Raw genomic sequence first — 23,228 nt, 5'->3', positions numbered from 1 at the left:
CACAATCAGATACATTTACCGCATGATACTTCACTACTAAATAGGAATCTGTTGTTTTACTTGATTTTATTTTAGATTAAACTACATGGATCCAGAGACCTTTTCAGTTCACAAACATCTATGACGTATATACGCAGACTGAAGCGACGAATGAAAATTTGTACAAAGGCGGGCATTCGAACTTGGGTACCCTGCTCACAAGCGATATGCGCTAATCACAACACCACCATGGCACAGGAGTTTTGCACAACTGCACAGACGAACGTCCTCCCTCCTCAACGCAAATTCCCATTCACGCCTCACCCCACTTGATATTTCACCTAAACTCGAACATCATTGCTGAGGTTCTCCGACTGTATCGGAATAGCACCTCAGCATCGAAAGAATTGGGGGTGCGGCCCGGAACTGGGGCATAGTTACTTTAATCGGGTGAAAGTATATGGATCCACAGACCTTTGCAAGTCTCAGACATTAGTCCGTGCAGTTATGGAAAGCCACTGTGCTAGGGTGGCGTGCCGGCCGGAGTGGCCGTGCGGTTCTAGGCGCTACAGTCTGGAACCGCGTGACCGCTACGGTCGCAGGTTCGAATCCTGCCTCGGGCATGGATGTGTGTGATGTTCTTAGTTTAGTTAGGTTTAAGTAGTTCTAAGTTCTAGGGGACTGATGACCGCAGCAGTTAAGTCCCATAGTGCTCAGAGCCATTTCAACCATTTAGGGTGGCGTAGCGGTTATCGCATCCACCTAGTGAACAGAAGACGAAAGTTCGAATCCCAGCCTTGGTACAGATTTTCATTCATCGCTTCAGTCTGCACATATACATCATAGATGTTTAAGACTTGAAAATGTATCTGGAACCATATATTTCCATCTTATTAAAGCACCTATACCTGGGTTTCAGGCAGAATCCCCATCTCGTTCTATGCTGAGGTGCTTTACCAATACAAGTGAAGAGCGTCTGAAATGCCGTTCGAGTTTATGGCGAATACCACGTGGGGTGAGGTGTGAATGGAAAGTTTCACTGAGGGGGGAGGCGTGTCAGAGAAATCAGTGCAGTTGTGCAAAGGCATTGTGAAGTAGTGGCTAGCGCATTAGCTAGATAGCAGAAGACCTGTGTTCGAACCACGGCCTTGGTACGAATTTTTATTCCTCGCTGCAGTCTGCATATACAGGGTGTTACAAAAAGGTACGGCCAAACTTCAGGAAACATTCCTCACACACAAATAAAGAAAAGATGTTATGTGGACATGTGTCCGGAAACGATTAATTTCCATGTTAGAGCTCATTTTAGTTTCGTGAGTATGTACTGTACTTTCTCGATTCTGTACCATGTACAGCGTGTGCAGGCACTATCAGCAGCTGATTGGCCTCCACGGGTACACTTCTGCAAATGGTTCATCCAACAATGTGTCAATCCTCATTTCAATGCAAATGTTCTCTTTACGGATGAGGCTTCATTCCAATGTGATCAAATTGTGAGTTTTCAAAATCAACATGTATGGGCTGACGAGAATCCGCACGCAATTGTGCAATCACATCATCAACACAGATCTTCTGTGAACGTTTGGGCAGGCATTGTTGGTGATGTCTTGATTGGGCCCCATGTTCTTACACCTACGCTCAATGGAGCACGTTATCATGATTTCATACGGAATACTCTACCTGTGCTGCTAGAACATGTGCCTTTACAAGTACGACACAACATGTGGTTCATGCACGATGGAGCTCCTGCACATTACAGTCGAAGTGTTCGTACACTTCTCAACAACAGATTCGGTGACCGATGGATTGGTAGAGGCGGACCAATTTCATGGCCTACACGCTCTCCTGACCTCACCCCTCTTGACTTTCATTTATGGGGGCATTTGAAAGCTCTTGTCTACGCAACCCCGGTACCAAATGTAGAGACTCTTCGTGCTCATATTGTGGATGGCTGTGATACAATACGCCATTCTCCAGGGCTGTATCAGCGCATCAGGTATTCCATGCGACGGAGGGTGTATGCATGTATCCTCGCTAACGAAGGACATTTTGAACATTTCCTGTAACAAAGTGTTTGAAGTCACGCTGGTACGTTCTGTTGCTGTGTGTTTCCATTCCATGATTAATGTGATTTGAAGAGAAGTAATAAAATGAGCTCTAACATGGAAAGTAAGCGTTTCCGGACACATGTCCACATAACATATTTTCTTTCTTTGTGAGTGAGGAATGTTTCCTGAAAGTTTGGCCATAGCTTTTTGTAACACCCTGTATACATCAGTTTATGCTGTTCTAATTTCTCACAGTTCTGGAGATGCTCGCCTCTTACGAACGAAATCAATAGTACAGGAATGTTGTATGCGGCTTGTGGCTGGTCCACAACTTTATTCTTATTTATCCATCACCAAGCCTGCCTCATTAACGTCCGAAAATGACAAGAATCTTGCAATGAATCCATTTCACGTCTACTTTCCTACAGCCAGTTTTATGTCATCGTTTGACCTTAAATTGCTTCGGACTCCTACTCTTAGACATTTTACGATCGTCATTGATTCCAGTGATCGATAATTAATAAAGCAATCGAGCAGTAATGTCCTGCTTATTTACGCGAAATAAGCCGCATGTACTGTGTGGAGTGTCAATTGCCACGCCCTGCACCAAACCTCGATCCAATGCAGATGTCGAATACATGCGAGCATTCTTCGAGTATTATCTTAACACTGATGAAATCTTCATAAGTGCAACATTCATTCGTTAGAAACACAGATCAGTTTATCTTCAGACGTCACCGTGCACCTCGAGGGTATATTAAACACTACTTACGCATATATTCATTCATTCATTCTATCCTCATGATTAATAGGAATATAGGACTGACAGGGAGACGGCACGACCGTGGGGTCGGGTATTTGTCCGAAACTTTGTGTGGTGAAAGAGGGCTCCTAACACCTCACGTGGTTAAAATATTAGGACGCACTACCCGGAAAATTCCGGGAAAAATCGATCCAGAGTTTCTTAGGTGCCGTATGAGCATAAAATGTTAGCGCACTGCCGAGCCGCCGTCTGTCCTAGATGCTTAGGGCTCGGACTCTTACGCCAGAGGTCTCGGCTTCGATTCCTCCTCCGGCATTTTTTTTTTCTTCTGTTTCATTTTCTTTTGTTATTCCACCAATTATTCAGAAAGTTTCCCAAACCTACATTATCTGTAACAAATTAGTTACATTATTGAATAAAAATTATTTTCTTTTTGTCCAACAACACAATTGATGGCGGTGGGTTTTCCATTTTTCATTGTAAAGTATATGAGCAGAAACATTGGGTTTTTAATCCGAATAACAAAGTCGATTGGGAAACATTCAATTTTTATACATATAATAATTATAAACAAGAAACGCAGTGGTAATTATCGTAAAAACAGACAAAGCAATAATTTTTGCAACATCTTTCGCAACATATAAAAGCGGATTTTTTACAATCACAGGGCGTTTGCAGTACATTTGTACAAAAAATGCCCCATTAACATTTACGAAAATATTTTGAGTTTGTGATAATTTTGAGGCAAACCAGGAATATTGAATCATGTCTCGGAATACTGGTGACGATAATTGATGGTGAATTATAGAATGATTTTTTATACAATCTTCCCGGGAGTTAATTTCACGATCCTCCTGTAACAATGCGCTGCAATTTTGCAAGCAACAGAATAAAAAAAAAGTGCGGGAGGAGGAATCGAACCCGAGACCTCTGGCTTAAGGGTCCGAGCGCCAACCATATTTTTTTCTTTGGTTTTTTTTTTGTTAAATCTCATTTTGTTCACTTTTGTTCGTTGCATCTGCTCGGGGCGGACGTCGTAAGACATCCGTTTAAGTTCGTTGTTGATCGATTTACTCAGTTTTTTTTATTACAGAGGACAGCTAACCCTCTGACCGAACACGCTGAGCTACCGTGCCGGCGCCATGTAGGCCAAACGGCGACTCGGCAACGGACTAACATTTTATTCTCATACGGCACCTAACAAGGGAACCTCCCCATCGCACCCCCCTCAGATTTAGTTATAAGTTGGCACAGTGGACAGGCCTTGAAAAACTGAACACAGATCAATCGAGAAAAGAGGAAGAAGTTGTGTGGAACTATGGAAAAAATAAGTAAAATATACAAACTGAGTAGTCCATGTGCAAGATAAGCAATATAAAGCATATGGTCAGTTCAGGAGCGCCGTGGTCCCGTGGTTAGCGTGAACAACTGCGGAACGAGAGGTCCTTGGTTCAAGTCTTCCTTGGGGCGAAAATTTTACTTTATTTATTTTCGCAAAGTTATGATCTGTCAGTTCGTTCAATGACGTCTCTGTTCACTGTAATAAGTTTAGTGTCTGTGTTTTGCGAGCGCACCGCAAAACCGTGCGATTAGTAGACGTAAGTACGTTCCTCTCCAATGGGAACCGAAAACATTTGATCGCAACGTCATAGGTCAACCGATTCCTCCACAGGAAAACACGTCTGATATATTCTATACGATACTGGTGACGGCATGTGCGTCACATGACAGGAATATGTTGTCGACCCACCTAACTTGTACACTTGGCGAATGGGTAGAAAGATTCTTCTACCTTGCCCGACTTAGGTTTTCTTGTGGATGCGATAATAACTCCCAAAAAAGTGATGAAAACATAACAGTTTGTCACATAAACTGCAACAAATGAATGCAACAGTTTCACAGTCACACAGTTTTCCCTGTGCTCTGTCAAAACATATGTTTTTAACGTTTTCCAATTTTTTCCGTGTGTAGACCGTCAAATCCTGCATATGTCCAAGCAAATCTGAACATGTCCTGGAATTTTCGAGAGCGAAGCTGATTGTGTGAGTGCCTGAACTTTGATAATTGACACACGTCAATTGCTAGAAAATAAAAAAGTTAAAATTTTTACTCGAGGCAATACTTGAACCGAGGTCCTCTCGTACCGCAGTTGCTTACGCTAACCACGAGACCACGGCGGTCCTCAGATCACATTGTCCTTGATGTGGCTTATGTTACACATTGACTACTCAATTTGTATATTTTGCTTATTTTTTTCATAGTTCGACAAAACTTCTTCCTGTTTTCTCGATTGATCTGTGTTCAGTTTTTCAAGGCCTATCCACTGTGCCAACTTATAACTAAATCTGAGGGGGGTGCGATGGGGAGGTTCCCTTGTAAGAAACTTTGGATCGATTTTTCTCGGGATTTTCCGAGTAGTGCGTCCTAATACTTTAACCCACGTGAGGTGCTAGGGGTCCTCTTTCACCACACAAAATTTCGGACACATCCCAGACCCCCCACGGTCGTGCCGTCTCCTTGTGAGACTCTAGTGGTTCTTTTATTACCTTGGCTTCTCTGGAATTATGTGCAGGATCTGTTACGCCGGCCCCGCAGACAGGAGCACCGCCTGGCAGCCAGACCATTGGTCACTGGTAGCTTCGCCCGTCACGAAGCGCAGTACCTGTGTCCGGCAGCCGCAGCGGACTCCCCGTGGGCCCTAGCGGTCCCACCTGACTTGACCACACACACGCGCACGCACGTGAGTATTTACTGCTCTCAATGGAAAGTAATTTTGTAAAAATGTTACTGCATTACAGCACACAAACTTTAGCTTTAGCGCCCCTGACTTCTGCCACAGCTAGTACGCTTTCGCCCATTGGCCGAGAGCATTCTGAAGAATGATGGAGGCGAAGATCATTTAATAACTTTTACACGAAACACTATCGTTTTGGTTGAGAAAACAGTGGTTCATACGATTTCATACGAGTATATCTGCTAGATTTATGTGGAGGAAACTTTAAATTAGGGCATAATGTTCCAAAATTTTATTGTATCGAAGGTCCACCTCCTATGACAACTGTTTTTATAAAAACTCGGTGATATCACTCCACCTTTTTGCCGTTCTCAGTTGACACTTTTATTCAGTTCTATATAATTTAGGCACTTTTAAGTAATAAATATCGTGAAAAAATTAGGCCTAAAACAGTTTTTGTCGCCTGTTGTTTTTACCTTGATTCTTCTCCATTGTTAGGTCCTGTAGGACCCTCTTTACATTACTGTATATTGACAGCTTGTCATCTTGGTCGGCCGGTGTGGCCGTGCGGTTAAAGGCGCTTCAGTCTGGAACCGCGTGACCGCTACGGTCGCAGATTCGAATCCTGCCTCGGGCATGGATGTGTGTGATGTCCTTAGGTTATTTAGGTTTAATTAGTTCTAAGTTCTAGGCGACTGATGACCTCAGAAGTTAAGTCGCATAGTGCTCAGAGCCATTTGAACCATTTTGTCATCTTGAATTAAGTGACGTTACTGTGTAGGGTAAGCTGTAGGGAATGACGGGTGATAACCAGTATCTACAACAGCCAAAAGAGAACAATAAGACTGGAAGTGCTCGGATTAAAAAGGGTGTAAGGTTGAGATGTAGTCTTTCCTACTTTTCAGTCCTATCTCGAAGAAGCAACGGTGGAAGCAAAAGAAAGGTTCAAGAATGGGATTAAAATTCAAGATGAAAGGATGGGTTTCCCTGATAACATTGCTGTCCTCAGTGAAAGTGAAGAAAAGTGAAGGATACGTAGAATGTAATGAACAATCCGATGAGTACAGAATATGGATTGAGAGTAAATCGAAGAAAGTCGAAATTAATGAGAAGTATCAGAAATGAGAAAACCGAGAAACCTAACACCAGAATTGGAGACGACGAAGTAGACGAAGTTAAGGAATTCTGCTACCTAGGTGGCAAAATAACTCACGACGGACGGTGCAAGGAGGACATTTAAAGCGGGCTAGAAGTGGCAAAAAGGGCATTCCTCGCCAAGAGAATGTACGTCTGGAGTACAGCATCGTATGGTAGCGAAGCATGGACTGTGAGAAAACCGGAACAGAAGAGAATAGAGTTATTTGAGACATGGTGCTACAGAAGAGTGCTACAAATAAGGTGGAATGATGAGTTAAGAAATGAGGAGGTTGTCTGCAGAATCGGCGAGGAAAGGAGCAATTCGATCATAGGCAATGAAAACTTCTTAACTTCCTCCGTATGTGAAGACCTCGTCATTTCAATAACCAGTAACTCCATTATCAAAGATTGATTTGAAAGTTCATGGATTTCTGTAAACTGTCATTGTCTGGGCTTCTACTAAATAGTTAGACTTTTAGCAACTTTATCTGTATCTCTTTTTGTGACATGGCAAGACAGCCAAGCCATTAGGAGGAAGCCGAAAGGCACGCGTTTAGCTCACGCAGGATGGCGTGAGGTCTGGAACAGGTCAGGAATATGAGACTAGCAAAAATAGTACGTATCTGTTGGAATACTTAACTTTAATCCATAATTGGTGAACATCGGTCTGACGGTACATGCATCACAAGATAAATAGCAAATGATAATGGCGCCTTGCTAGGTCGTAGCAAATGACGTAGCTGAAGGCTATGCTAACTGTCGTCTCGGCAATTGAGAGCGTAATTTGTCAGTGAACCATCGCTAGCAAAGTCGGCTGTACAACTGGGGCGAGTGCTAGGAAGTCTCTCTAGACCTGCCGTGTGGCGGCGCTCGGTCTGCAATCACTGATAGTGGCGACACGCGGGTCCGACGTATACTAACGAACCGCGGCCGATTTAAAGGCTACCACCTAGCAAGTCTGGTGTCTGGCGGTGACACAACATCTCTTAACATATTTTTTAAGAAAATGTTTTGGCTTCTCTTGTAAAATTTATCAAAATGCAGTATGAGGTTTCCATTGCCTACTGTGGATATGGAAAACACTGACAAGAAGAAGTGAAAGGATGATAGGACATCTCTTAAAATTTCAGTGAATGACGTCCATGATACTAAGAGGGTTCTGTAGAGGGTAAAAACTGTAGAGGAAGACAGAGATTGGAATGCATCCAGAAAATAATTGAGGGTGTATGTTGTAAGTGCTACTCTGAGATGAAAAGGTTGGCATAGGAGAGGAATTCGTGGTGGACCGCATGAAAGCAGCCAGAAGACTGATAGCAAGAAAACTGTGAGTCGATTGGAGAGTTGGCAGATCATTTTATTTATAAATATCTATAATCAGGCTGACTCGAGATCCAGCAAATTTTGTCTCCAAATGCGGCTACTGCTAGAGCTTCGAAACCAAATTATAAATGTTACAAAGTTTTCTTTAAAAAAATGTTCAAATGTGTGTGAATTCCTAAGGGACCACACTGCCGAGGTCACCGGTCCCTAGACTTACAATTTCACGATCAGTTTCTCCATAATGCGTGACAACTAAAGTGCGTGTCATTTATGTTGGCGGCCGAGTTTAGGTTCGTTCTGCGCATCTGACGTCACAAAACACAGTCAGCCAATGAACAGGGAACGACGTTGCCACATCTCGACTGTGGTGCAGAGCACGGACGAGTGTCTTCAGTTTTAGAAACGTTCAGTCATAAATAAAGTAATAGAACAAAAGCAATGTCTTGATAGCAGACATTCTTTTATAGAAAGTTTGGAAAAATCATTCTTTATACCAATTGCTTCATATTCTATTAATTAATTAAACCAAACAAGCAATAAGACTCCTAATTCAGGCGATAGCAAGGAAAGGTGTTTGTATCACTCTCACGAACCGCTTTTTCGCAATAAAGAACAGCGGTAATTGTTTATTTCCTATTGTACTTCGACGAAGTGTGAGTAATTCATAGTCATACCAACAGTGTTTGTCAGTATTTTGCGTGATGTGTTATAGTCCTCATGGCGTTATGTAGTCAGGCGAGGTGTGTTAGCGTAACGGATAAGGAGTTGGGCTGCTACGCAAAAGGTTATGAGTTCAAACCTTATGTTGTGCTTAATATTTTCATTACTTAAAAACAATATCGAAGTGCCTTACTTCATGAATTATATTCGTTTGAATGCAATTTTTTGAAATTTCTAGTGCTTTGTCTTTTCATTAACCCTTTCGCTGCTGCAGACACGTGCTCGCCGCATTCCGCGCTGTGCGCGATTTTGTCATCATTGCACTGCTCGCCTGTGCAGACACATGGTGTTCCCACTGCTTTGACACACTTATCATTCGATTTCACAAAAACTATTCGGCCCAAAAATTTGATTTTTACACGTCTTCTTGACTGATACCTTCCCCCCATAAATGACTTAATTTTGTTTCGATGTTCAACGCAGTTATTATGCAGCATTAAATGTAGTAAACCATTGCACGAAATTTTGAAGAGTTTACAGAGGTAGAAGTCCATTGCGTATACTTTCCGTATGGTCGATTTTAGTTGCCACAATGTTGAGAATGAAATGTGGACAAGATACCTAAATTTCATATAAAATTTACTGTATAACAATATCTCATTTAATTTAAGTACGACATAGGTGTCGTATGTAATATTGAGAAATATTCCGTCTTTCGAGACTGGAAATATTCCGTCTTTCGCGACTGTAATAATAGTATTATTTACACCGGACGCGTTTGGCTTTATTTTAAAGCACTTCAATCAAGGAAAGGTATGGCACATACACAATGGTACTCATGTTCTCTTTCTTGTTTTTGTTCCACAGTCGCAGTTTTACCAATGGTACTGAAATATATTCCTCTTCTGCAACTTTAATAAGGGGCTTATTTAGACCAGACGCGTTTCTCTCTTTTGAAGCATCTTCAGTGGACAGTATTTTATCTCCTCAATTGCCAAGTCACCTTTCGTAGTTTTGTGCTGCGGTAACACAATATTCAACGTTTGTGTTGGCAGATCAGTGTTTTAGCAAATAAATTATGTTTGTGTGTGCCACACACAAAAATTATATTTAACATAGCTCAGAGCACTTCACTGATAGACGGTATATTCAAGTCCTAATGTTTTTGTAAGTTCACAGTTTTGTTTAATGTATTTTGTCTACTTCCTTTTGATTGATTGAAGTGCTTTAAAATAAAGCCAAACGTGCTCAGTGTAAATAAAACTTTTGTTACAGTCGCGAAAGACGGAATATTTCTCAATATTACATACGACACCTATGTCGTACTTAAATGAGCTATTGTTGTACAGTAAATTTTATATGAAATTTAGGTATCTTGTCCATATTTCATTCTCAACATTGCGGCAACTAAAATCGACCATACGGAAAGTATACTCTATGGACTTTTACCTCTGCAAACTCTTCAAAATTTCGCGCAATGGTTTACTATATTTAATGCTGCATAATAACTGCGCTGAACATCGAAACAAAATTAAGTCATTTATGGGGGGAAGGTATCAGTCAAGAAGATGTGTAAAAATCTAATTTTTGGGCCAAATAGTTTTTGTGGAATCGATTGATAAGAGTGTCAAAGCAGTCGGAACACGATGTGTCTGCACAGGCGAGCAGTGCAGTGACAAAATCGCGCACAGCGCGGAATGCAGGGAGCACGTCTTTGTAGCAGCGAAAGGGTTAATGCGGCCGTGGTGGCTTTACTTGATGAACTGCGCGCTCCCCTCTAGACGTAAGCTTGCGAACTATGCTATACTATGGCGCTGCTTCTATTGGCGCGTGCGTCGTGTGCAACTGGCAACGCAGCAATCTCCCGCGTCTGGGCGGGCATGCGCGAGCCGCCAAGATAAAAGAATTGAACTATAGTTGCAGTAATCACGAAGACTAAATCTGAATTGGTCAGTAAGGTGCACTGCAGTTACTTTGTAAAGTTTAACTTTTCATTATGTGCACAGGTCTGTATGCAGATGCATTTGGCGTAGTAGTCTAAAAGGTAAACGGCGAAACGGTTTTCTCGGCCGCTTTTCGAAGTCGCTTCAAACCCGTAGAGCTTCTCATTTCAGACCGATACGCCACTGGCCACACTGTTTCAGGAACGGACCGGAGAGCCATGCGACGATGGCAGCTCACAAGAGGATCGTACGTACTTACCCTCACCGATTTGATTCGTATTAATAGCGTGTGTAGATGATGGCTAGGACATCAACATATGTAAAAACTAAGGACCAAAAATCGTTCAAATGGCTCTAAGAAATGTGGGACTTAACATCTGAGGTCATCAGTCCCCTAGAACCTAGAACTACTTAAACCTAACTAACCTAAGGGCATCACACACATCCATGCTCGAGGCAGGATTCGAACCTTAGACCATAGCAGTCGCGCGGTTCCGGACTGAAACGCCTAGAACCGCTCAGCCACCGCGGCCGGCAACGAAGGACCAACTGTCAATAGTTTTTGACAAAATCGAGTTTGAAAGTTTGGGCAAGCATCTACACTGATGTGTGATGGCGGGTAGCTAAGGACTCCGTACCCGACCGAGGAAGCGCTTGGTTTCATAAGATGGAGTACTCTGGATTGAATCTCGCTGCTGCTACTGCCTTCCTTTTCTTCGTTCTCACGTAATTTTAATAGCAGGTATATTATCATTGTGCAAATTATCAGCATGTAAGGAATTATTTGTTGATGACAAAATCTGAAAATTCGATTTTTTTCCAACATTTAGGAAGCAGTTTTCTATTATAATCGGATCCCTGCAGGTACATTTCAACCTACCATGAGCCTCTTTTACCGGTATAGGTGCAGGCTCACCGTATGAACCCATTTTTCCGGTAATCCTGCGGTTAGTTTTGACCCGCCAGAAGTAGCTGCATGTACACAAGCAACTTTTGGTTGCTGGAGGGAGAAGGGGAACGGCGTTTACAAACACGAAAAATACTTCGTTCTTCTGTTAGCCCCCGAGGTAGTTACAAGTCAACGCCCCAAGATGTCTGATTTTACAAGTAAATGTATTAATGAGCTTGGTACTTTGCAAGAGAAGTGAACCTGATTGTGAAACCGAATCGCTTTACAGTGAATTTTCAAGAGTACGATTAAAAACGGCACTTCTGTACAGTAAACAGCGCCTTCTCCAAAACAATCTCATCGCGTCAAAGCCTTATGCAGTAATAACACAAGGATACACGGAAATTGGAGAAGAGATATTTCACAGAATTTTCGAAATGCTCGCGGGGAGACATCTCGTGGTACAAGACCAACTAATTGCCCACCAAGACATCGATGAACAGGGTGTTGTTGAAGAAACTGAGGAAGTCGCCTCACATTCGTCAGACGATTACGAGGCCGAAGAGAAGCAGTCGTAAATGGCCAGCGATTACGTTCCGCAGCATTACAAGATTACGGCCGCCAATCTGGCGAGAGAGCTTCCAGCATGGAGTTTGGCCAGTCTTCGTAGAGGGGAGCTGCGCGCATCAAAAGCGTGAAAGGTTTGAAAACATGGAAAGAACATAAAAATGTGGAACAAGGCATGAACAACTCAAAACAATTGATTCGTGGGTCTATGACCGTTTCATAGAAGCTCAAGAATGTAATCGGCAGGTGACGACGAGAAACCTGCAGCAATGGGCTCTTGCTGATGCTAGTCAATTTCCTGATTTAAATTTTCAAGCTTCTGACTCGTGGGTCGTGCTCTTCAGACAAAGGCAAGAGGGTGTACCAACGTGCAGTATGGAAGTAATTCCTCCAAAATGTACTCCGTTGATGCAGTCCTGCGTTGTTTATTTCTACAGGCAGATGAAAAACCTTATAAAGCGACTTCAAAATTGCTCGTACGTAATGAAACACAACAGAGAGAGAGAGAGAGAGAGTATCAAGATAAGGTTGCATAAAATTTCAATCAATCGTACACAATCAGTTGTCTGTCCCAATATTCGGTGATTTGGTCAGAATGCGTAGTACGCCGTGTAGCTGAGTGATGATCGAGAACCGTTTATTAACCTAAACCAAGTTTGTTTTGCCGTAGAAATATTGAAAAAAAAAAAACCATGCTCATCTAAAAACTCGGCGTTCATTACGTGTACTATGTGCCATAATAGCGATTGCTTTATATGTTTCTACGATCGGTATCATCCTGATTCGTGCAGTGCTCCATACGTGTCATAAATGTAGATACAATAACGTCAGGAAAAATACTGTATTGATGTGATTCAAAATGGTCGTGTATACTCAGGCCACGGTTTTCCGATCGTGAAGGGCCGGCCGGAGTGGCCGAGCAGTTAAAGGCGCTACAGTCTGGAACCGCACGACCGCTACGGTCGCAGGTTCGAATCCTGCCTCGGGCATGAATGTGTGTGATGTCCTTAGAGTAGTTAGGTTTAAGTAGTTCTAAGTTCTAGGGGACTTAAGACCACAGCAGTTGAGTCCCACAGTGCTCAGAGCCATTTTGAGCCAATCGTGAAGGGCCCAACTGATATGGTCAAGAGCCTACGAGAAGCGCTGCACGCGATGCCGTGCTGTCAGCAAAGGCACTCGCGTGGGGCGTCTGCTTCCATAGCCCATTAACGCCAAATTTCGCCACACTGCCTTAACAGAGACGTTCGTCCCATCTCCGACATTGATTACTGCGGTTATGTCACGCAGTGTTGCTTGTCTGGTAGCACTGACAACTCTAAACAAATGCCGCTGCTCTCGGTCGTTAAGTACAGGCAATTGGCCACTGTGTTGTTTGTGAGGTGAGGTAACGCATGCAATTTGACATTCTTGGAACTCTCTTGACACTGCGGAGCTCATAATATTGAACTGTCAAACTATTCCTGAAACTGAATGTCCCATGCGTCTAGCCCTAACTGCCATTACGCGTTCGAAGACTCTTAATTTCCGTCGTGCGGCCACGATCGCATGGGAAACTTTTTCACATGAATTACCTGAGTACAAGTGACAGCTGCCACAACGCACTGTCCTTATAAACATTATGTACGCGATACCACCGCCGTCTGTATATGTGCAAATCGCTATCCCATGACTTTTGTCACCTCACTGTATAATTATAATTAAAAATCGATGCTTCACGGTATCCTTCTTGGAATAGATCAGTTAAACCATGAGTAGATTTCGCTTCCTGTACCTTCGAAACACTATGTTTCTGTGACGCAATGAAAGCGATACGCGCTGGAGGATTTGGAGGCCATTTCTCCGCGTCGCATTGTGCGGGAGTAGTTAAGTAATTTCCGGGCAGACGCCTGGGCTGTCGTGCCCTGGCTGTGCCCTCCCCCCCTCGTTCCGCCTCTGTTTGGCGGGCCGTGCCTATGCGGCTGCCAAGGTAGGGGCGTGCGTCGTAAAAGCCGGCAGCGCCGCCGCACAGAACCGCCCGCACTCTGATTTATGCAGCCGCGCCGTAGCTGTGAGCGAGTTCTTTGTTTTCGCCGCTTTGCCTTTAGGTGGCTGCTGTACCGCTACAGCTTCTCCTCTTGCAAAAAAAAAAAAAAAAAAAACGCTACTCAAGACAAGGGCGTTCGCAGAATATAGGATTGCCCCCACGGCTCTGTACTAGCACCTTTGTTTTTCAGTGTGAGGCAAAGACGCGAAAGTTGCAGCAACGACAGACTAACTGTTGAAAAGTAGGGCATGGATGAATAAATCACGGAACTACAAAAAGTTTGAAACATCGCTGTTGCGGGCCCACATTCTGAAGATCGGATTCATGTAGCTCTCCTCGCTAGCCTGTCGTGTGTAAGCCTCATCAACTTTGCGTAACAGCTACAACACACATCCTTTTGAATCTGCTTGCTGTAGTCAAATGTCGTTCTCGCTCTAGAGTTCCTACCCCTTGCATTACTAAACTAACGTTTCCTTGATGCCTTAGGATATGTCGTCTCATTTGATCTCTTAACCTGTGAAGTTTTCCATAAGTTTATTTTCATCCTAATTCGGTTCTGTACCTCCAATTGGTTACTCAGTCTACCCACCTAATCTTCAGCGTTTTTCTACAGCTCCACATTTCAAAGGGCAACGGCCTTACCGCAGTGGATACACCGGTTCCCGTCAGATCACCAAAGTTAAGCGCTGTCGGGCGTGGCCGGCACTTGGATGGGTGACCATCCGGGCCGCCATGTGCTGTTGCCATTTTTCGGGGTGCACTCAGCCTCGTGATGGCAACTGAGGAGCTACTCGACCGAATAGTAGCGGCCTCGGTCAAAATAAACCATCGTAGCGACCGGGAGAACGGTGTGCTGACCACACGCCCCTCCTATCCACATCTTCATATGAGGACGACACGGCGGTCGGATGGTCCCGATAGGCCACTTGTGGCCTGATGACGGAGTGGTTTTCTTCCACATTTCAAAAGATACGTATATGCAGACTGAAGCAACGAATGGCAAAAAATTTCATTCGGCGCTTCAGTCTGCATATATACATCGCAGATGTTTGAGACCCCAAAAAATCTCCGGAACCATATAGTTTCATTTGATTCAAGGCCCTAGGCCTGGGTTTCAGGCAGGATCTCCCATTTCGTTCAGTACCGAGGTAGTATTCCAGTACAATTGGCGAGCTTCTGCCTATTCGAGTTTAGGGGGAATAACAAGTGAGCAGAGGCACGAATCGGAATTTCGATTGAGGAAGGCATGCTAAGGAATTCCGCGCAGTGGTGCACACCCACTGTGTCGGATTGGCGTAGAGGTTAGAGAATCTGGCTAGCGAGCAGGAGACCCGTGTTCGAATCCAGGCTTTGGGCCGGCCATTGTGGCCGAGCGGTTCTAGGCGCTTCAGTCCGGAGCCGCGCTGCTGCTACGGTAGCAGGTTCGAATCCTGCCTTGGGCATGGATGTGTGTGGTGTCCTTAGGTTAGTTAGGTTTAAGTAGTTCTAAGTCTAGGGGACTGATGACCTCAGATGTTAAGTCCCATAGTGCTCAGAGCCATTTGAACCAGGCGTTGGTAAAAATTTTCGTTTGTCATTTCGGTCTGCATACATACATCATGGATGTTTAAGACATGAAATGCTCTCTGGAATCATGTACGCGTAGTTCCATTTGACATTTCAAAAGCTTCTGCAGGTATTCGCTTCTTGTCAGTACTGTTGAAAATTCCTAGTCTGCTGGTTAAATTGTGAATTAATGTCAGCCCACGGTCAATTCATACATGTAGTGGAAGTGGACTCAGATCTCCCCAGTTAATGAAACCAAATCTTAGGGATGCAAGACGAGCGAGTACAGTGCTTGTTGATATCATACAATAACAAGTAAAACCAAATCGTATTGATATCAGAAGAACGAGTGCAAAGCTTGTTGCTTTCACAAAATAATAAGTTATTTATCCTTGTATTTGGCTACTGTGCACAAAGATAATGCCGACACAGTGAAGCTAACAAACTGGGTATATAATAGGTTACATATACTATATTAAAGTTAAAGCAATTACAACCCTCGGTCACAAAATGTAAGTCTTTTGACCAGGTTTCGACACTTCTATGAGTGCTTTCATCAGCAATTAAATATTCAAATTGGCCTATAATATAAATACAAAATTACGGGAAATTTTTTTATATAAAAGTGTAAGTAGTGGCTAACAGTACAGGAAAGGAAAGAAACAGTACCTACAAGTCACGTAGAAGATAAATATCAAGCGAGAAAGGCTTTAGTCACAAAAATTTAAAAAAGAATACATGGAACGCGAACCACTATGGGCTGCTCATACTTATAAAGCCACAGGTAGCAACAGACTGAGGCGCCCGAGTTAGCAATTGCGGGCAGGTGAGCATTGCACCAAGAGTGCCATCTAGCAGCCGTAAATATAAGTAGGCTACTTAACATTTAAAACATAGACAGCTGAATACTAAAGTGAACAGTATTTAGTACAGGAACTAACAGGCAAAGTTTTATTGGACAGCAGCAGACATTGTAGCTTATTGTTTAGGTAAAAGCATAGGAATACAGTTTGAAGGCTGAAAGCTGACTAACGGTACTGTTAATGGCCACCCCCTGTAGCTGAGTGATCCGAGATGAGTGGGTGTTGTGTCGTCTTCATCATCATCATCATCATCATTCATCCCCCTTATAAAACCGGCACAGTAGCTCAGCGTGTTCTCTCAGAGAGGCGGTGGCCCTCTGTAATAAAAAAACTGAATAAAGGAATCAACGATCAGCTTGAACGGATGTCATGGGACGTCCGCCCAGACCAACCGCAACGAGCAACACGGAACAAAATAAAGAAAGAAAATAATAATGAAGTGAGCGCGACAGAATATCAATCCTAAGGGCCCGGGTTCAATTCCTGGCTGGGTCGGAGATTTTCTCCTCTCAGGTGCTGAGTATTGTGTTGTCCTAATCATCATCATTTCATCCCCATCGAGACGCAGGTCGCCGAAGTGGCGTCAAATCGAAAGACCTGCACCAGGCGAACGGTCTACCCGACGGGAGGTCCTAGTCATACTACAGTATTGTTAATCAGTTTTCAGTCTTCAAACTGTATATCTAAGCTTTTACATAAAAAAGAAGTTACCATGTCTGCTGCTGTCAAATAAAACTTTGCCTGTTAGTTCATGTACTAAATACTGTTCATCTTAACATTCAGCTGTCTATATTTTAAATGTTAAGTAACCTACTTATATTTTCGGCTACCAGATGGCTCTCTTGGTGTAATGGTCACCTGCCCGAAGCTGCCAACACAGGCGCCTCAGTCCTTTAAAACTTTAACATATATGTATGTTTAATGTCTCACCCAACCAGGAATAATTGTCGGACACGTTAAACGATCTTCAAATTTAAGTCAAGTATTCGTATAACAGAAGTTTGGTTCCTCTGAATTCTTCAAGCAAGTAACAACAGATTAATAGAGCAAAGTTATCCAAATATTCAAATAAACTGATCAACTGAGACTTTAACACTGTGGCACCCTTCATCGGTAATGCTGGAATTCAGTATGGTGTTGGTCCAACCTTAGCCTTGATGACAGCTTACACTCTCGTAGGCATACGTTCAATCAGGCGCTGGAAGGTTTCTTGGGGAATGGCAGCCCATTCTTCACGAAGTGCTGCGCTGAGGAGAGGTATCGATGTCGGTCGATGAGGCCTGGCACGAGGTTGGCGTTCCAAAACATCCCAAAGGTGTTCCATAGGATTCAGGTCAGGACTCTGGGCAGGCCAGTCCATTACAGGGATGTTATTGTCGTGTAACCACTCAGCCACAGGTCGTGCATTATGAACGGGTGCTCGATCGCGTTTAAAGATGTAATCGCCATTCTCGAATTGCTCTTCAACAGTGGAAAGCAAGAATGTGCTTAAAACATCAGTGTAGGCCTTTGCTGTGACAGTGCGACGCTAAACAACAAGGGATGCATGCACCTCCATGAAAAACACGACCACACCATAACACCACCGCCTCCGCCTGTTGGCTCTACACAAGCTGGCAGATGACGTTCACCGGGCATTGGCCATATCCACACCCTGTCATCACATCACCACATTGTGTACCGTCATTCGTCACTCCACACATTTCTCCACTGTTCAATTGTCTAATGTTTACTCTCGTTACACCAAGCGAGGCGTCGTTTGGCATTTACTGGTGTGATGTGTAGTTTATGAGCAGCAGCTCGACCGTGAAATCCAAGTTTTCTCACCTCCCGCCTAACTGTCATAGTACTTGCAGTGGATCCTGATGCAGTTCCTATGTGATGGTCTGGATTTATGTCTGCCTATTGCACATTACGAACCTCTTGAACTCTCGGCGGTCTCTGTCAGTCCACAGACGAGGTCGGCCTGTACGCTTTTGTGCTGTACGTGTCCCTTCACGTTTCCACTTCACTATCACATCGGAAACAGCGGACCTAGGGATGTTTAATAGTGTGGAAATCTCGCGTACAGACGTATGACACAAGTGACACCCAATCAGCTGACCGCGTTTGAAGTCCGTGAGTTCCGCTGAGCGCCCCATTCTGTCCTCTCACGATGTCTAATGACTACTGAGGACGCTGATATGGAGTACCTGGCAGTAGGTGGCAGCACAATGAACCTAATATGAAAAATATTTGTTTTGGGGGGTGTCCGGATACTTTTGATCACATAGTGTACGTTGTCAGCTTCCCGGACAGTAGACCCACCACTTCTCGTTCAAGCAGGTCCTCTATTAGCATCCGAGTGAAACCCCTGCTAGTCCTCCCACTAAGGAAAAATTCCTGGCAGTATCGGGCATTGAAACCGGATCCTCCTTGTTACTCAGAGTATCTGTCACGAAGAAACAATTACCGTAACGTCATAGCTGAAAAACTCCAGCGTGCAGTAAGTGTGGAGGTTTGCTTTCCTCCCTGCATGGAGCGGTGCTAGCAGCTGGACGGAGCTACTCCGTCGCGATTGCTTAATAATGGCGCAGGGCCCCGACGCTCTGATCTTCCAAGAGGTGTCCTTCAGCTCCATCTGTGACAATTTACATCTAATCACGCAGCCTTGAATGCCTCGTCGTTCTCATTCACTAGATAGCTCTCAGCGCTTCTAACCGTGGCTGCTGTATGACTGCTGTCACTGTTTAGCTTTAGATGCAGTAAAATGTTGCATCAGCACATTTCTTAGGCAAAACCACGTTTAAAATGGAAAGTGAATCTCGATATAGAAGTACTTTAACACTTATGTTTACGAGTGATATCTTGAAGATAAAAAAAAAAGTGCAACACAAGCCTCTTTATCGCATCGAACATTTACTGGACATAATCTACAGGTCAGAACGTGCACAATGTCCTGCATCGGCAACACTTTCACGATTATGAACAGCTACAGGGGCAGCTAGGTTCAGTACGACTGCAGGGGACATATAACTACTTGTTGGTCCTTGCCACGTGGAGCTGCTGCACTACAGCGGACAGAATGAGGTCTGACACGATGTTGGGAGGTAGCCCATGACTTTTGTCACCTCATTGTAATTTCTGAGGCTGTACGTCTGGAGCACAGCATTGTATGCAAGTGAAACAGGAACTGTGGGGAAACAGGAAAAGAAGAAAGTGGAAATGTTTGAGATGTGGTGCAACAGAAGAATGTTTGAAACTAGGCGGACTGATATGGTAAGGAATGAGCTTCTCTGCAGAATCAGCGAGGATAGAAATATTTGGAAAACACTGACTAGAAGAAGGGACTCGATGATAGGACATCTGTGAAGACATCAGGGGACAGAATGAACTTTCACTCTGCAGCGGAGTGAGCACTGATTCAGTCCTTGTGCACTGTTTCAAATCAGCACACGCTCCGCTGCAGAGTGAAAAATTCATTCTGGAAACAATGCCCTAGGCTGTAGCTAAGCCATTACTCCTCTTTATCCTTTCTTCAAGTAGTGCTAGTCCTCCTGCAAGGTACACAGGAGAAAGGCTATGAAGACCGAGAGGTAGGAGGTGAGGTACCGGCGGAAGTGAAGATGTGAGGGCGGGTTGTGGGTGTAACCTGAACAGCTCAGTCGGTAGAGCACTTGGCCGTGAAAGGCAAAGGTCCCAGCTTCGAATCCGGGCCCAGCATGCAGTTATAATCATTAGGAAATAAATTCCATAATACTGGAGGTAGTTGTAGAGGGAGACAGGGACTGAACAACTTCCAACTCCTATTTGAGAACGTTTGTGCAAGTGCTATTCTGAAATAAAGAGGACAGAATGTTGTGACGGGCTGCTCAAACCACTCAGGGGAAAAAGATGGTTGGTTGTTGGTTTGGGGGATAGGGACCAAACAGCGAGGTCATCGGTCCCATCGGATTAGGGAAGGATGGGGAAGGAAGCCTACTATGCCCTTTCAAGGGAACCATCCCGGCATTTGCCTGAAGTGATTTAGGAACATCACGGAAAACCTAAACCAGTATGGCCGGACGTGGGTTTGAACCGTCGTCCTTCCGAATGCGAGTCCAGTGTGCTAACCCCTGCGCCACCTCGCTCGGTAGGGGTAGGGGAAAAAGAGAGAGAGAGAGAACTTTCGAAGAGCAAGATGAAAATTAATGTAGCTGTCATCAAACCGAAGGTTGGTTTGGTGACACGTCAAAAAATTGACAAACGTCGGCCAAAGGACCCGGGACAAAAGCCGTGGGCATCATATCAACAAGTGGCGAGGAAATCTCTAGAACTGTGTACGTGTTCATATGTTTTTCACATAGTTCATTAGCTGCCTCTTCAGTAGAAGAACTGGTGATGTTTTTTAATTCTATACTTGTATCACCTGCAAACAAGGACTAAATTTGCATCTTATTGGAATGCAGATGGCTCATTTATGTACCAGAAAAAACAGAGGACTCAAAACAGCCCCCTGTGGCATACCATCTTTGACTGCTTGAAATTCTTAAGTGCATGTTGCTATGAGATCAACGTGGAATTGATACATTGTTGTAAGATGCACTTATTATCAGGATAAAATACCGTCCTCCACCCACTACACAGTGGCTTGAGGTGAATGTATGAAAATGAAGACTAATCTGTATAGCCTCGCATGCAACAGCCTCCGTGAGAGGAATCAAAGCTCGGAGGAAGTTGTGGAGCGCAGCTACTCCAGCAGTGTTGTGAGTAGCCTGCAACAAGCTGTTGAAATCAAACTGTTGGTTGACAGACTTTGATAGGAACGGTGAAGCGGAATTGCTGTGGAGGAATTCTGCATTCATAACGGACAAATGTCCCCGGGACAGAAATATCACGGCTTGGAGCGGAATGTTCCTAGCCGCAACCGTTGGAGAGAAACGTTAACTACGTACTAAGTCAAGCGTCCTGTAAATCTGACTGTGATTCTAAAGAGCAAGGCACTCGCTCTTCGCAGTCAACGTTTTGTGATGACAGACTGAGATGGCAGCCTTCCAGTACTCACAGATGTTTACCAAGGCTTGTCAGCATGACATATCAGTCTCCGGTAGTTTCATATTGCGCTTGGACTCTCTTTGAACTGAACCGTGAGTTCTCTGTCGCCAGAGACTCTTTCACGTTTCCCCATCCATTTCGCAAAAGTGCATCCTTCAGTAAACTGTGTTACAGCTGTGAAGAACATGGGCCGTCTTCCGGGACTCATCTGCACAGATGACGTCAGTGCCGTTGAAAAGAATTCATATTTTTGTCTTTAACAGTCAGGGAGAAAATGTCCTCCCATCTGTCCCGACACGAATTACTATGGTCGAAATTATTTCAAACACAATGGATAAGATCAAGTTGCACTCTAATATTTGCATCACTGTTGTACGGATGTGACCAGCAGCAACAAATGGACGTAAATCAAGAGTCCAAGTTTAAAGATTTCCGTATTTTTTCCAGGCTTCAACACATATATTACATAGGGGGCTCTTGTGATCACGAAGTTTACAGGCAGCTTTGAGCTGGCAATGTAAAAAAAATTCTCTAGCTCGTTCCTAAAAAAAATCATTTGGGTCAGAGTTTTTGATTGCTCTTTTAATTCTCAGTTATTTTAAATATTTTTAACAAAAAGAACGCAATAATTGTGCGAGACATGTTAAAGATCAGAAGCTGAAATGCGTTGCAAATAATCCTGAAAAAGTGCGTGTCACATGGCAGGTGAACGTTCCTTGTACCAGTCATCTGGGGATAAAACCACAACATTGGATATTTGAAGCTTCTGTGACGCCACACCATGGGGTCAGTCTTGTAGCAGTCTCATTACTGATCGCTAACCTACACCATAATTAGACAGACTGTTTGTTCTTGAGCTACCAAATGTATTGTTCCAGAATATGTAAAGGACCCTATAAAGCAATCAAGTCAAATAAAGCTCTTTATCGTCAGTAACATGAATGCATCTGACTCCTTAGATTTCAAGAAAGCAGCAGATTGTAACATAAACACAGCAAGTCTAAACATATCTGTAGTACAATGGGTTGTTTGGGGGAAGAGACCAAACAGCGAGGCCATCGGTCTCATCGGATTATGGAAGGAAGTCGGCCGTGTCCTTTCAAAGGAACCATCCCGACAATAGCCTGGAGCGATTTAGGGAAATCACGGAAAATCTAAATCAAGATGGCCGGACGCGGGATTGAACCGTCGTCCTCCCGAATGCGAGTCCAGTGTGCTGAAGTACAATGGCTGTGATTTGACAAACATAAGCCTCATCTAGTTAAGACCAGGAGAAGCTTAAATGAAACCGAGGCCTGGAAAGGTGTCCCTGCTTTGAGGAAAGGTGTACGAATGCAGGACACAAGAAAATGCAGCTACCTGTCCTGGATGTTACCTGCGACATTTGCGAAGAAAAGAGGAAATATTTGATTGAAATGATGCAGTACCTGATAGATAATGACCACTTATAGTTTTAAAAAAACGGACTGAACTTTTCTAAGTTTTTGATGAGTATTGAACTATATCATTTAGAGCTTTTCATTGCATTTCCATTTTCAGTAAAATTTTTATGCTATTTCAATACAGTGTTTGTAATTTCCCTTCGGCACTGCATTCACACCATGCTTAACTTTCAAGTAACACACATCAGTAGTGCAATTGTGACTATTAACTACCCAGTAAACTCATTTACCGCAAATTCATGAGTTTGGCACTTAGAGCTTGTTTTATTTCAAGTCTTCATTTAGTGTAACTTGTTTTTCTG

At 43.7% G+C, this 23,228-nt stretch overlaps 1 protein-coding gene and 1 pseudogene across 1 annotated transcript in view; both read left to right on the top strand.

Annotated features, from left to right (window-relative positions):
* LOC124598582 (mucin-6-like) overlaps positions 1 to 23,228 on the top strand; it is a 332,175-nt gene that overhangs the window by 50,877 nt on the left and 258,070 nt on the right. Inside the window, exon 2 of the mRNA XM_047136011.1 lies at positions 5,363 to 5,530. The gene's annotated coding sequence lies outside the window, so the exon portion shown is untranslated. The remainder of the gene's footprint in view (positions 1 to 5,362; positions 5,531 to 23,228) is intronic.
* On the top strand, positions 14,692 to 14,809 carry LOC124552619 (annotated as a pseudogene).

Source organism: Schistocerca americana, chromosome 1 (assembly GCF_021461395.2).
Source record: "Schistocerca americana isolate TAMUIC-IGC-003095 chromosome 1, iqSchAmer2.1, whole genome shotgun sequence".
NCBI lineage: Eukaryota > Metazoa > Arthropoda > Insecta > Orthoptera > Acrididae > Schistocerca > Schistocerca americana.
This window is presented reverse-complemented; position numbering and strand designations above follow the sequence as displayed.